Source organism: Pleurodeles waltl, chromosome 6, assembly GCF_031143425.1.
Source record: "Pleurodeles waltl isolate 20211129_DDA chromosome 6, aPleWal1.hap1.20221129, whole genome shotgun sequence".
NCBI classification, from domain to species: Eukaryota; Metazoa; Chordata; class Amphibia; order Caudata; family Salamandridae; genus Pleurodeles; species Pleurodeles waltl.
Window position 1 is genome coordinate 343750495 of NC_090445.1, and position 13298 is coordinate 343763792.

At 44.9% G+C, this 13298-nt stretch overlaps 1 protein-coding gene across 1 annotated transcript in view; it reads left to right on the forward strand.

Moving 5' to 3' along the window:
• Positions 1–2397: 2397 nt before the first annotated feature.
• The window catches only part of REM2 (RRAD and GEM like GTPase 2), a 388579-nt gene continuing 377678 nt past the window's right edge, over positions 2398–13298 (forward strand). The window contains exon 1 of the mRNA XM_069238241.1: positions 2398–2616. The gene's annotated coding sequence lies outside the window, so the exon portion shown is untranslated. The remainder of the gene's footprint in view (positions 2617–13298) is intronic.

Below are 13298 nucleotides of genomic sequence, written 5' to 3' on the forward strand. Positions count from 1 at the left end.
AGGATGTGCAAGAATGCCTAACTCCCAAGGTTCTCAAAAATTCCGTCATGTAATGCGAAGTGAGTTGTGTGCCATTGTCTGTAATGAGCACTACTGGAGCCCCTTCTCCTTTAAAGATCTCCTTTAAAACATTGATGGTATTCCTTGTGGTGACATCTCTTTAGGATTCTACCACCAAACACCTCGAGTGAATATCCACCATCACCACTGCAAATCTCATGTCTGGGGACAATTCTCTAAACGGTCCAATAAAGTCTAAACATACAGTATGCCAAGACTTTCCAGGGTCCACCAAATGTCCACCTTCGCACTTCTCAAGAACCAACCTCTTCTCACTCTCTTTGCATAAGCAACAATTATGCACCCACTCCTTAATTTGATCGTCCATGCCTGGCCACCAAAAGTTGGTCCTCACCCTCCTGGTGATCAATCCTTGACCCAGGTGACCCTCATGCGCCAGTTGAAAGATACGAAAGCGCAACCCCGGAGAGGAACAAAACAATCTCCCTTCATGATCACGCCACCATCACAAACGGATAAATCCTCCAGGACTTTCAAATATGGTCTCACAGACGGGGCTAAGGCACTCTCTCTCACCGCACCACTTTTAATCATTTTGATTACATTGTTTATCACCAAATCCTCTTTAATTTTCTCTTCACAATGCGCCCCCGAAAATGAACCGGTACCACTATCCACTACATCATGAACAGTAGCAACAGCACCTTCCTCATTAGAATCACTCACACCACGATCATCCACCTCCCCCCAGTTCAGAGACAGTCGAGATAAGCAATCTGCTTGAACGTTCTTCCACCCTTGTAAAAACTCAATGGTGTAGATGTATTCTTGAAGTCTTGCCGCAAGCCTGGCTAGTCTGGCCGAACCCTTCCCTGCACCCCCCCGGAGCTAAAATCCTGACCATAGGTTTATGATCCGTTCGTAAAACGAATGGCAAACCCCACAGATAGACGTGGAAATATTCGGCACCCCAGGCCGCCGCTAAGGCTTCCCGTTCTATGACCAAATAATTTCTCTCAGCCTTTGTCAGAGTACGCGAAGCAAAAGCCACAGTCTTTTCTTCACCTCTGTGAAATTGGGAAAGCACTACACCCAAACCAGAAGCACTGGCATCAACGGTAAGTGCAGATTTTAGACTTCTATCAAACACTGATAATATGCCTGCTTGACACGTTTCTTTCTTAATTTTGTCAAAACAAAGCTGCTGCTCTTCCTGCCACTCAAACTTGTTCCCTTTGTGCAACAATTTCTTTAGATCTTCTGACTTCTCAGCAAACCTTTCAACTAATTTAGCGTAGTATTCCACCAACCCCAGGAATTATCTTAATTGATCCCTATCCTTTGGGGCAGGTGGTCCACTTATAGCATCCAATAAGGAGCGTTTAGGTTTGATTGAACCCATAGCCACACCATAACCCAAATACTCCACCTCCTCCGCCAAAAAGTTGCATTTCTCCTGATTGAGTGTTAGACCATGCTCTTCCAGCCTTCTTAATACTAGGCGTAAGGTAGAATTATGTTCACAATCAGCTGATCACGGATCAGTTCCTCCGTCATGTTACCAAACCGGCAATTAATAGAGAATTCTCTTAATCTAGCTACAAACTCATCAATGGATTTGTGATCCCCTTGATGCTGAGTGTAAAATTTATATCTGGCCATGACCAAATTGACCTTCTTTGCAAATCGTTTCTCTAGCCTTTTTACGGCCTCTTTAAAAACGTCATCCATAGGCTGACCATTAGGGCCGAAAGCTACTGGCAAATATTTAAAAATGCGCTGCCCCTCACTACCAAGAGCACTTAACAAAATCGCCTTCTTTCTGGTCAACGAAAAGTTCTGACCGTCAAGGGCTATAATGTAGTTTTCCAAAACTTCAATCCAGTCTTCCCAACAAATCTCGGGCGGTCCTGCTTGTTGAAGGAAGAAAGGTGGCATAATAATGTTCTCAACTGAAGCCACAACTTTTATGGTCTAGATGCAGAGTTAAGCATAGATTACAGTTTCCTTATTTTCTTTTGTAAACCTGTAAAATGGTTGCTATAGAATGCTCCCAATTAAATGAGCAAATTAGAACCAATAGCAAGAGTGTTCTGCACTTCCTTCCTTGAATATAAACAGCACAGGAAACAGTACTCACAGAGCATCTGCTGCAGTCTGGTGTTTAGTTCATTTTTTTTCTTTTACAAGTAATCAGAACACTCGAGTGTCTGCTGCAGTCTAGTGTTTTCATTTTTTTATTTTTTTTTACAAGTAATGAGGAACACTTTTGCTTGTAACAATGAGCCTCATCCACTTCCTGCCGTGCATGCGGTCTAGTTTTCAGTCAGCCCGGCCCCCCCGTTGAGGACGGCAGTTGTTGCGCTGCTCCCAGGCACCACTCACCCGAAGAAAACAGTGGAGGGAAGGAGCGTCAGGCACTGCGTCCAAAGCGGCAGCCACTACACAACCCTCACCTCCTCTGCAGTTGCCGCGCTGTTGCCAAACATCACTCCCATGAAGGAACAGCAGAGAGAAAAAGTGCCCGGCTCCACGTCCAAAGCGGCAGTCGACACGACGGGCCTCCAACGATCCACACACCCAGCTGGAAAACAGGTAGGAAGCGCCTGCAGCGAAGCTTGTGACGAAGCCAACCCGGGTTGTGTTTCACACAGCTCATTGCCAAAAATGCTGAGAAGTAACGTCAGGAAAATACCAGTAGCTTTGTTGATTGAAGTTTATTTCATGAAATACACAACCCGGTGTTATGCTCCCGCTCCGACTCCATCAACCGCCAACCTTCGAATCCCCGCTGCCTCCAAGCTCGCAACCCACGATGCCTAGAACCCTCATACATCATAACATGATACCATTTGCTTTGGTGGTCGAAGTGTAGAATACACATTTTTAATCTCACCTTTTATTGTGAATTCAGACTATTTCTGGGAGAGACACCTTTTAGTTGACTCTTATTTGTGACAGATTGGTACCCAGATAACTTACTTACGTCTAGAATCCACATATATACATCCACTGTCAACAATTTCAAACCATTAGCAGGAGTTTAGACAGCTAAGAATCTGATTCCTGTGTGCCTCTGGAATAGACTGAAACCAAGCCTCGTAGCATAACACTGCCTGAACTAAATTCTTTTTTACTTCTCTAGGTCCTTACATTTCTGTGATACAATCTTTCACTCCAGCTCAGAGAAGGGATCGCAGCTGGAGTACTTATGTCCACTGTAAACACTGAGGGAACAGTTGTCCTCAGTTTCCATCTATTAATCTGTAGCTAAATCACATACAAAGACTTTGCCATGCAGTGGGGGCATGGAAGTATTTCGGGAAATTAAGCTCTCAGTGTGTATACAGGACAGCTATGCTGACTGCAAGCTTCAACCCCACCTAACTTACAATCTGTGTTGAGTCACCTTACATCAATGTTTTCCTTTGCTTCTAATATACAAAAGAAGGTCTTCTTAGGCATCTTTTTCAACAAAAGATTGACAGTGCAATACATATTGTTTTTCTCTGTCTGGCCATTGTCCTCAGGACACAGCAGGTTGTCTAAACTGTCATTCTTTGAATGTAATCTTTGCTCCATAATTTTCGTTTGGAGCAAATGGTTGCCAGACTCGTCAAATGTAAGGAAGTCAAAATGAAATGCTAGATGGATGTTTAACTGCTGATTCTTGTGTTTTGCTTGTGTAAGGAACTGACAGGGATTTGGTTGAGTTAGGCGAAAACACCTTTTTATGGTCTGGCTTTACAGTACAGCTGTCACCAGACAATTATGTGAATATCACTAGAGAGGGGCTTTGGCTCCACCCACATGTTGGGAGCCAGGAGTACATGTTCTGAGTGGGCAGACGTTGTATGCATCCACAAAAAAGTGCTTTACTTCGACACAGGTATGATCATTTTGTTTATTTATCCAGCTGCCTGAGCATGAATTTTCACGGGCACGCACATGACACAGTAGATAATGTATGTTGTTTTTCTCTGGGAGCAGCACATATGGGAGGAGGGCAGTCATTAAGATAAATGAGAGTTTAGGCCTGGCTTGATAGTGCAACTGTGACCTGAGCTTTTAACCTACACCAATATTATTGTACAGGTCTTTGCTTCCACACATACGTATCTATTCCAATGCTATTTATTGGTAATGCTTCACTTACCATACGCCATTCCTCAAAAGCCAGACCAAATGGCATTGCCAATGCCTGTTAGTTTCTGTAAATGGTAGGTCCCACCAAGGCAAGCACAATAGTTGAATTGTCAAATGCAGCTGCTACTTTTTAAACATACCAAAGGTGTGTATGAACTTTCTAGACTATGCATTTGGCAGCCCTTTTTCTTATAGTTTTTTAGGGTCGAGCCTGCGTTGCATGCGCTCGCGCATGCGTATCGCAGCGAGACGCTTTAGTGTTTAGAAAAGGGCTCGGAGTCCTCTCAACGTCACGTCAGTGTTTTTTATTGGTTCGTGGGCTTGCCTAATAAAATCTGCTTGCTTTCATTAGTCGAAGGCACGCATACGTCATGCCTTTTCCGGTGGCTGTCCCTCCTCAAGCGCAGTGACCAAGTACAGAAAACAGGCGAGGCTCGCTGTTTTCCATCGGGCTCGTGGACTTCTTTTTCTCTAATTTACGAGCGCGATCTCGCTTGGCAGAAGTCTAGCGCTTTACATAGTTAATTTCACTTTTTCGGGTTATGTACATAAATGCACTTTTGCCCGATAGGTGGAAAGTCGAGTTAGGAGTTTACAACGCGATCAGCTCTAACATGAGCAAACGCGAGACCCGTTGCATTGCAAATGCTTGTTATATATAATTTTAGATGGGGGTTCTCATTTCTCTAATTCTCTGTATTTTATTGTAATGATTTGTTTATAAATTGACAATAAACCTTACTTGATGTGAAATTTTCAAGCTGGTTCCAAAGAGAAAATGCAGAGCTGAGCAGGAGATAAACTAAGTCATGGTGAAGCCCCAAGGTGGGAACTCCGTATAGGCCGAGCCAGTAATTTTTTTTAAGGCAAAATGAAAATTTAAGAGGGCAATGAAAGCTGCAAGTACTAAATCTACCTCAGAGCTGTAGATATGGTACTAAATATCATATCCTTAATACTGTTTGATGAAATACTATGAATGTAATTTACAAAAGTATCATGCCATTGGCGTTAAAGATAGAATACCTACACCAAAGGAAGTGAGCAGTGAAGTTAGCCACTTGAACGGACAAGTCCTACAGACACACCTCAACATAAATGGCACCCCTAGCACTACAGAATTTAAAGTTAAGACCCAGAGGTGCTCGTTAGAGCCCCATCCAAGGCTGCAGAGGTGACAACTGCAGCCCCAAGGTGCGGCTGTGACACAGGAGGCGAGCACCAGTGGAGGTGGTGTTCACCCGAGAGGGTGGAAGCTCTTAGAGGGCAGAGGGACCCGATTGGTAGCAAAACAGTGCACTGCTCTGACCTCCCCTTGGCAGAGAAGAGATAGGTCTGACTTCACTTGCTTCAGTGGATGTCATGATAAATAATCTGCAGGGTTCTATTCTTTTGCTGGTTTGTGAATGATTTGATAGTCATTCTTCCAGCCTTACAACCCATACTTCAATTCTTGAAGGCATTTTTACTTTTGGGCTTCCACAGATTCCTAGTAGGTCTTGATGGTTCATTATGATGGTATATCTTTTCCCATATATAAATGTGTGGAAGTGTTTGCACACCCACACTACCATTGGCTTTCCTTCTCTAGTTGTGAGCTTTCCATTTTGGATAGGCTCTGGCTGGTGTATCCCACCACGTACTTGATGCAGAGACTCTGGGATTTTCCTGTGTTGTGCCAGTATCGTCCCCGACCCAACTGGGCTGACATCCACAATGACTTCTGGGTGAAGTTTCTGGTCAAAGAATGCCATACCTGTTGTTATTTTGATCACCTCCTTGATGCTAAGAAAATTTTTCTTGCACTCAAGTATCGATTTCACGTCTGCATGTTATTTGTCAGTTGCCTGAGAGGTTTGCTCAGTCTTTAATGTATATTTCACAGTAGCTTGCCATGCCTCGGAAGGATCTTAGTGAGCCTATCTCCTGTGGGGTGGATGTGTTGGTGAGCGCCGTGTCTTTGTTCAGGTATGGCAGTCATTGCTTTTTCTGTAAATATGTATCCAAAGAATCATATTTGGGTTTTGTAAAATTAATATTTCCAATGTTTAGTGTGATACCTGTGTCCATGAGCAGTTGGCATGTCCTGTGCAATGTGGCATCATGTTACTATTCTGTAGTACACTCCGAACACCAGAATGTTATAACTGTAGTTGAATGCATTGCCTACAGATTGTATAACTCAGCGGATGATCTCTTCAAACATTTCTGCTGCTGATAAAGTTCTAAAGTTCAGACATTTGTAACGGAAAAACCATAGGTGTGTGGAGAATGTAATCATGTACCTGGGCCATTCCTCAAGCTCTAGCTGTTGATATCCTTTGTTGAGGTTGAGTTTGAAAACAACTTTGGGCCATTCAGCTCTGTGATCATCTCTCATATGTGTGGGCTTGGGTGTTGTTTGCATTCACTGGCCTCAGTTTGTTTTATGTCAACGCATATCCTCATGTTTCTCTTTGTATCCTTCTTTGGTAGTACTACAGTCGGGTAGACCCGGGGAAGATGATGTCCAGGGTAAGGAGGTTTCTGATTTCTTTCTCTACAGTCTCTTGCAGGTGGGATGCAACTCGCCTGTGCCCTTGGCTCACCAGATAGACTGCTTCTTATGTGTGGCTTGACTCTAGTGTCTTTCGTTTTACCTAGTCCGCTGAACAATATGGGGAGGGCTTACGTCACCAGCAGGCTGGTCTGTATGTTGTAGTTGACAGCTATGAGACCCATAGCTGCTGTGGGGGTAAAACTGTGGAGGCAAGCTTCTGCCACCTTTACTTGCAGCATGTGGAGGATGGCCTTGATGGTGCTTGACATGTGTTTATGTCGCAGTGATTTATCTGAGGCTTTGCAATGGCTTGGAGTATGACTATGTGTATACTTGGACATGAGTTGGCTTCAGTTACAACACTGGCTGGAGTTTCCTAAATTGTTCTATGCACATCATGTTGATCAATGCTCCAAAGTCAATTATGAAAGTGGTGGGGTGGCCATTTACTGTCATGTGGACTACTGGGCATTTGCTCTCTGCTTTAGATGTTACCATGTGGTAAACTTTATCTTTGAGATATCTTACTGTCAATATTTCTAGGCATGTTGCTGTGTAGAGGTAGATGATATGTGGCATTGTGGTTCGTTTATCTATGACATATATTTCTTCAGTGACCTTCTGTCCTCAATATTGGAAATCAATTGCAAATTTGTCTTTGCACTTTTAGCGGTTCTGGTGCATCCACGTGTATGTTTGCATGTGAATTGTACGCATGCAAGGTTTATGTTTCATTCAAGCAAGGTTCAGTGCTACTAAGGCATTCAAGGATTCACTACCGTCTATTGTGAATTGTGGTTGGTGGCCCCCAATAATAAGGCTGACCGTCAACTCCAGCTGATCTAGTCTGTTGGCTGTCTTCATTAAAGAGTTGCCTTTATCTTGCTCTATCCTTATGTCAATTGTGCAGATGATCTGCTGGATGTTTAGGATGAAGGTTGCCATCTGTGTTTGGTTTCAAGGCCCCGAATGTGGTGCCTTTCTCTATCTTTTGACCTGTACCTGTGTGTTTCTGCTGTCTTCATCGGTGTCGTTTGGCGCACTGTTGTCCCACACTCCACTTGTGTGCAGCAGACAGATTTGAAATGGTTTTCTCTGCCACAACCTTTGCTCACCTACCCCATGGTCGGGCATTTCCCTTCATGTGGATATGACAGTCCACATCTGTAGCATGTTCGCAGTGCCCACCCAGATGCAGATCCTTGTTTGTCTTTGAGAGATTGTTTTTGGCCTTTAGGGCCAGTATACTTTCTTTAGATTGTTGGATTTCATCATTGCAGTTTTCCTGTCCACTCTTTCTTCCACTCTTGTTGTGGCTGGCATTTTTTCTAGTGAATGTGTCTCCTTCTTCAGAATGACTCCCATCTATGATTCTGATGTGCATGAATTCCTCATCATTGAATCTGTCGAATTGGCACTGCTTGCTTAGTTTTTCTAGTCATTCTGTGAACTTGTCCATTGTCTCACTATGGTGTTGGGCTGCCCTGAATCTAGATTCTTAAGGTATTTGATTATTTTCATGTCTTTTGTTTCTTCTAGCATGTCAATGAAGTAATCACATTTTCAATCCTCTTGGACCTGGCCCTCTGTGCAGGGACACCCCCAAACCTTAGGCCTTCACCCCTCCTATCTCAGAACCCATTTTGTTGGCTTTTAGGAATCTGTGCACTTTACCACTGCTAACCAGTGCTGAAGTAGTTGTGCTCTTTCCTTTAAACATTTTAAAATGGCTTACACCTAATTGACATATTTAATTTATTTGTAAGTCCCTAGTAAAGTGGTACTACATGTACCAAGGACCTGTAAATTAAATGCAACTTCTGGGCCTGCAGCACTTATTGTACCCTCCCCCCCACCCCATAGCAAAGTCTTGTAAAACATATCTCAGGCTTGCCAATGCACCCTGTCTGTGCAGTTTTAATCTGCCTTTTTGACCTGGCAAAATAACCATTTTGCCAGGCCTAAATCTTCCTTTTTTATGAATGATGGTCATCCCTACAGTAGGTTCTGGCTTGATTAGGGGAGGGCAGAGCCATCACCTGTCACACGTGCACTTTCAAAGACATTGCTCGGCTCACACACAAGGGACTTAATATGAGCCTATTGTGCCCCCAGACAGGCTGGGACCGGGGCAGGGAGGCAGGAAATTCCAGACACATCTGTGGAGGAAAACTCCAGACGCTTCTCCAACTTCAAAGGGGTACCAGATATAACAATGGGGCCCTCAGATCCACTCTTTTGATCACTTCTGGGTCCGTGGAAGACTCAAAAGAAGGACAATGTCCCAATGCTAGAAGGACTTCCATGCTGCAAGAAGGACTGCCATGCTGCCCTGCTGCCTGAGTAAGGAAGACTGGACCTGTTCCTTGAACCCAGAACCACCAGAGTTACTCCAAGGGCTAGCTGACTGGCTTCCTGCTCTGAGCGACTGGAACATAGCAAGCTGCAGAAACCTGTCCTGTATCTGCCCAGCTGCCCAGACTCAACCGTCCCTGCCTCTGCCATGCTGCTGGCCACTGCTGGAGTGAGTCCTGATCCCCAAGAGGTGTCCCCCAGGTCCTGGACCCTTGGCTGGCATCAGAGCATACTCCTCCTGGCCCAACTTTAGGTTTCCTCAGAACTGAAGCAAAGTAATGCAATTCAACACAGCGCAACAAAGGCCCTCGCATCGCGCACCTCGCAGCCACTGATCGGTGGCTCATCTGAACCGACAAAGAACAACTCAACTTGACGCAGAACTGCTCATCGCAACCTTCGCAGCTCCTCACTGGTACCGACGCAGAATGAAACAACGCTTCATGTCAAAACCACAGACGCTCGTTGTAAGGGATAAAAGGCCACTTTAATAGAACAGGCCTGGTATAAAAACAATAACCTTGGCTTTTGCCTCACAAAACTACAAACCTCACTATACAATATTTCTCTCCAAACCCCTCCCCCACCCTCTAAACTTTCCACTCCCCAAATCGCCCTTGAACAATCCCTTCCCCATCTGTCCTGCTGCCCACCTTCTGCAGATACCCCTGCCTTTCCTCCCTTGTGCCCCTTGCTAAAACCTCCCTGCCCTCAAATCTTTGTCATCATCCCCTTCCCCCCCCAAAGCCTTTCCGTGTAAATCCCCCGCCACCCAGGAAAACCCACCAGGAGTTTTCCTGCCCCACCCCCCCAAATTAACAATCCCAAAGCTTCTCCCCCAACAAATCTGCGATCATAATCCTGAGATCCAATGGGTACAGCTCATTGCCCATGAATGTCAAGTGGACCCCATCCTGTCGAAACAACTCAACCGATGATATAACCAAATTTTCATGCAACAAAAAGGAAAAACCTTTTTCCTCACAGAATTTCCTCATCTCCCTATTCACTTTTCTCCTTCGTCTTTCTATGCCTGTAAAGGAATATGCTCCTCTCCACACCCGCCTAGGAACCATACAAGTCCAAACTATGTGCGTACCTGCCCAACGTTCCTTAATCCTGACCAGATCCATCTTCATTGCTTTCAACAATCCAATACCTGACAAGGAAACTAAATCATTCTCCCCAAGATGAATAACTAACAGGTCTGGGCAAATCCCTCTCTCGATCCTCCTCGAAAGAACCAACAACAACTCACCCCATCTCATGCCGCTCTTACCCACCCAAATGACCCTAATTCTCGTTCCATCTAAACCTAGGTGTGTTCCAAAATGCCTGCAAGCAGCTTGCTTCTCCGCCCACTGCACAAAAGAATGCCCAACTATCCAGACGGAACAGCTCCCATCAGGTTCCCCGACACAACCTACAAGAAAACCGGGAAAACACACGTGAAAAAATCTTCACAATACCAAATTAAGAAGGAAGAAGAGAAAGAAGAAGAGAAAAGAGAATATACAAAGTTAGGGAAAAAAGAAAAATAAGAATTGCCCAAGCACAACAGTGTAGAGAATAATAAAAAACATACAACCCCAACATCCTACCTGCAATACGCTAACGGACGTAGTGCTTAAAACATTGCGATTTCCATCTCCCCAAACCCATAATAAAACCATCTGATTTTCCTAAAGCCCTGGCTTCCGTAGCTGCTCCGATCCGAAATGAATGTGTGCCATAACAACGCGGATCCAAGCCTAAGAAAACCAAAAACCTTCTCAAAACAACCATAAGTTGGTTAGCCGTTAAACTTGAACCATCCTCATGAATGAAAACCAACCTTGATGACAACGGCAAAAACCATACACACAACCCCCACCAACTAACAGGACAAGTGGGAGATCCATTACCACCTAAAACCACCTCCTGTCCCCTCCCCAACTGATCAGTCTTAGATACCCGTAACCAAAGAATAACAACCCTTGTCTTACCTGTACATCAGACTGTAGAATACCCTCCTCTCCCTTCAAACCCAAAAGCTCTGAAGCCCGCAACGCTCCATGAAAAAGCCAAGACATACATAACGAAAACAATCTAACCTCCCAATGCGAAAAACAAACCTCCACCAAAACCCCCAGCAAACCCTGCAAAATCTGCGATGTTATGAGCCGCCTGCGATCCCTCCTCGCCCCTCCCTCCCTTGCCCAACCAGCAATCAGTCATCTACACAGCTCGCCCTCAACCGGATCCTAACCCCAGAAGTACTTCCCATAAAAGGAAATACCAGACAACTTACCTGATATTGTAACTGCTGACAAGCCCAACTCAATTTGCTGCATAATAAAATGGATGGCATCCTCCCTCCGCATCTCACAAACCTCGAAACCCCCCTCCCGTTTTACTGCACCTGACTGTAAAAACTCCAACCAGGCCTGCTCATAACTCCTCCGAGTGGACGAAGCTATGGACTGCTGAACCAGCTCCAGCATCCTCACTCTCCTAATTCCCATAACTCCCTGGGAACCGCCGTCTTCAGCACATCTGCTCCCGGTGCCAGCCCACAGAATCTCTGCCACTGGAAACGAGAACGCATCAGCCAAGTCATTATTAACACCTGGAACATATCTTGCCTTAAACAACACATTAAACTGCAAACATTTTAGCAAAAAGACTCGCAGAAGCTTCAGTACCTTCTCATCTCTCGCCCTCTGCGAATTAACAAGATTAACCACTGACTGGTTATCCACATTGAATAACACATTCCTGTTTGCAAAGGTCGAACCCCACATAAACAGCACAACCACTAAAGGAAAAAATTCCAAAAAGGCAATGCTATGCTTAGCCTTCTTCCAGCTTAAAGGCCAACTCTCCGCCGCCCAATGACCGTCCCAAAATAGCCCAAAACCATAGGCTCCAGAAGCATCCGAAAAAACTTGAATCTGCTAAATCCAATCAACCTCGTCAACCAACATGGTAACACCGTTGAATTGCTGCAAAAAAACGATCCACATCCTCAAATCCTCTCTCACACTCGCCCGAAGCCGATTGTGATGGTGGGGCAGCACAGCCCCTTTCATTGCAAAACCCAAACGCCTACAAAATGCTCTGCCGACCCGAACAACTCTACAAGCAAAATTCAAATGACCCAAGATACTCTGAGCCTGACGTAATTCCAATTTCGGCTTCTTAACCGCTTCCTCCAACAAGGAAATCAGCAGCTGAACCTTCTCTCGTGGCAACCTCACCTCCATCTTAACGGAGTCCAATTCGATTCCCAAAAAACTCAAGCAAGTTGAAGGCCCTTCCGTCTTCTCTTGAGCCAAAGGAACACCGAACTGGGCCATAGTCCTCTGAAATAGTACCAGCGCCTCACCACATTCACCAGACAGAGGTCTGCCCACAATTAGAAAATCATGCAAGTAATGAGTAACAAACTTCACCCCACACTGACCTTGTATAAACCATTGTAAAAACGTGCTAAACATTTCAAAAAGAGAACAAGACACCGAACAACCCATTGGTAACATCCTGTCCACGTAAATCGCGTCTTCAAACTGCATACCTAGCAATGAAAAATCCTCTGGGTGTACCGGCAACAATCGAAACGCCATCTGAATATATGATTTTGCCATTTCAGCACCCTGCCCGCATTTTCTCACCAAGGAAATTGCATAATCCACCGATGCATAATGAACAACCGCATCTTCAGGAGCGATAAAGTCATTTACCGATGCCCCTGCAGGCCATGACAGATGATGAATAAGGCGAAATTCCCCTTCCTGCTTCTTAGGTACAACTCCAAGAGGTGAAATGGTCAAATTAGGCAAAGGCCAACTATGAAAAGGACCAACAATCCTACCCAAACCCAATTCCTTCTGTAGTTTTGCCCTTACCACATCCGGAAACTGCTTTGCTGACTTCAAATTATTGGCCCATCTCCTCACTCTCGGACCCTGATAACAAAGTTTAAAACCTTCCTGAAAACCTCTTAACAAAGACTTCGCCTCTTCTACATGCGGGTAAAATTGCAACCAATAACCTACAACCTCTAAATTAATAGGATAGGGCCCTTTACCTGCCAATTGTTGTCCGTGAGCCCTGCCTCTATCTGCTCCTCTACCCTGCACCCCCTGTCCAGACCAATTGAAGCCACCAAAACATTGGTAGGCCGGGTGCCTGCCTCCACAATTGGCACAATCATGTCTAAATTTGCACTGGTGCACAACGCACTGTTAAATGCCCA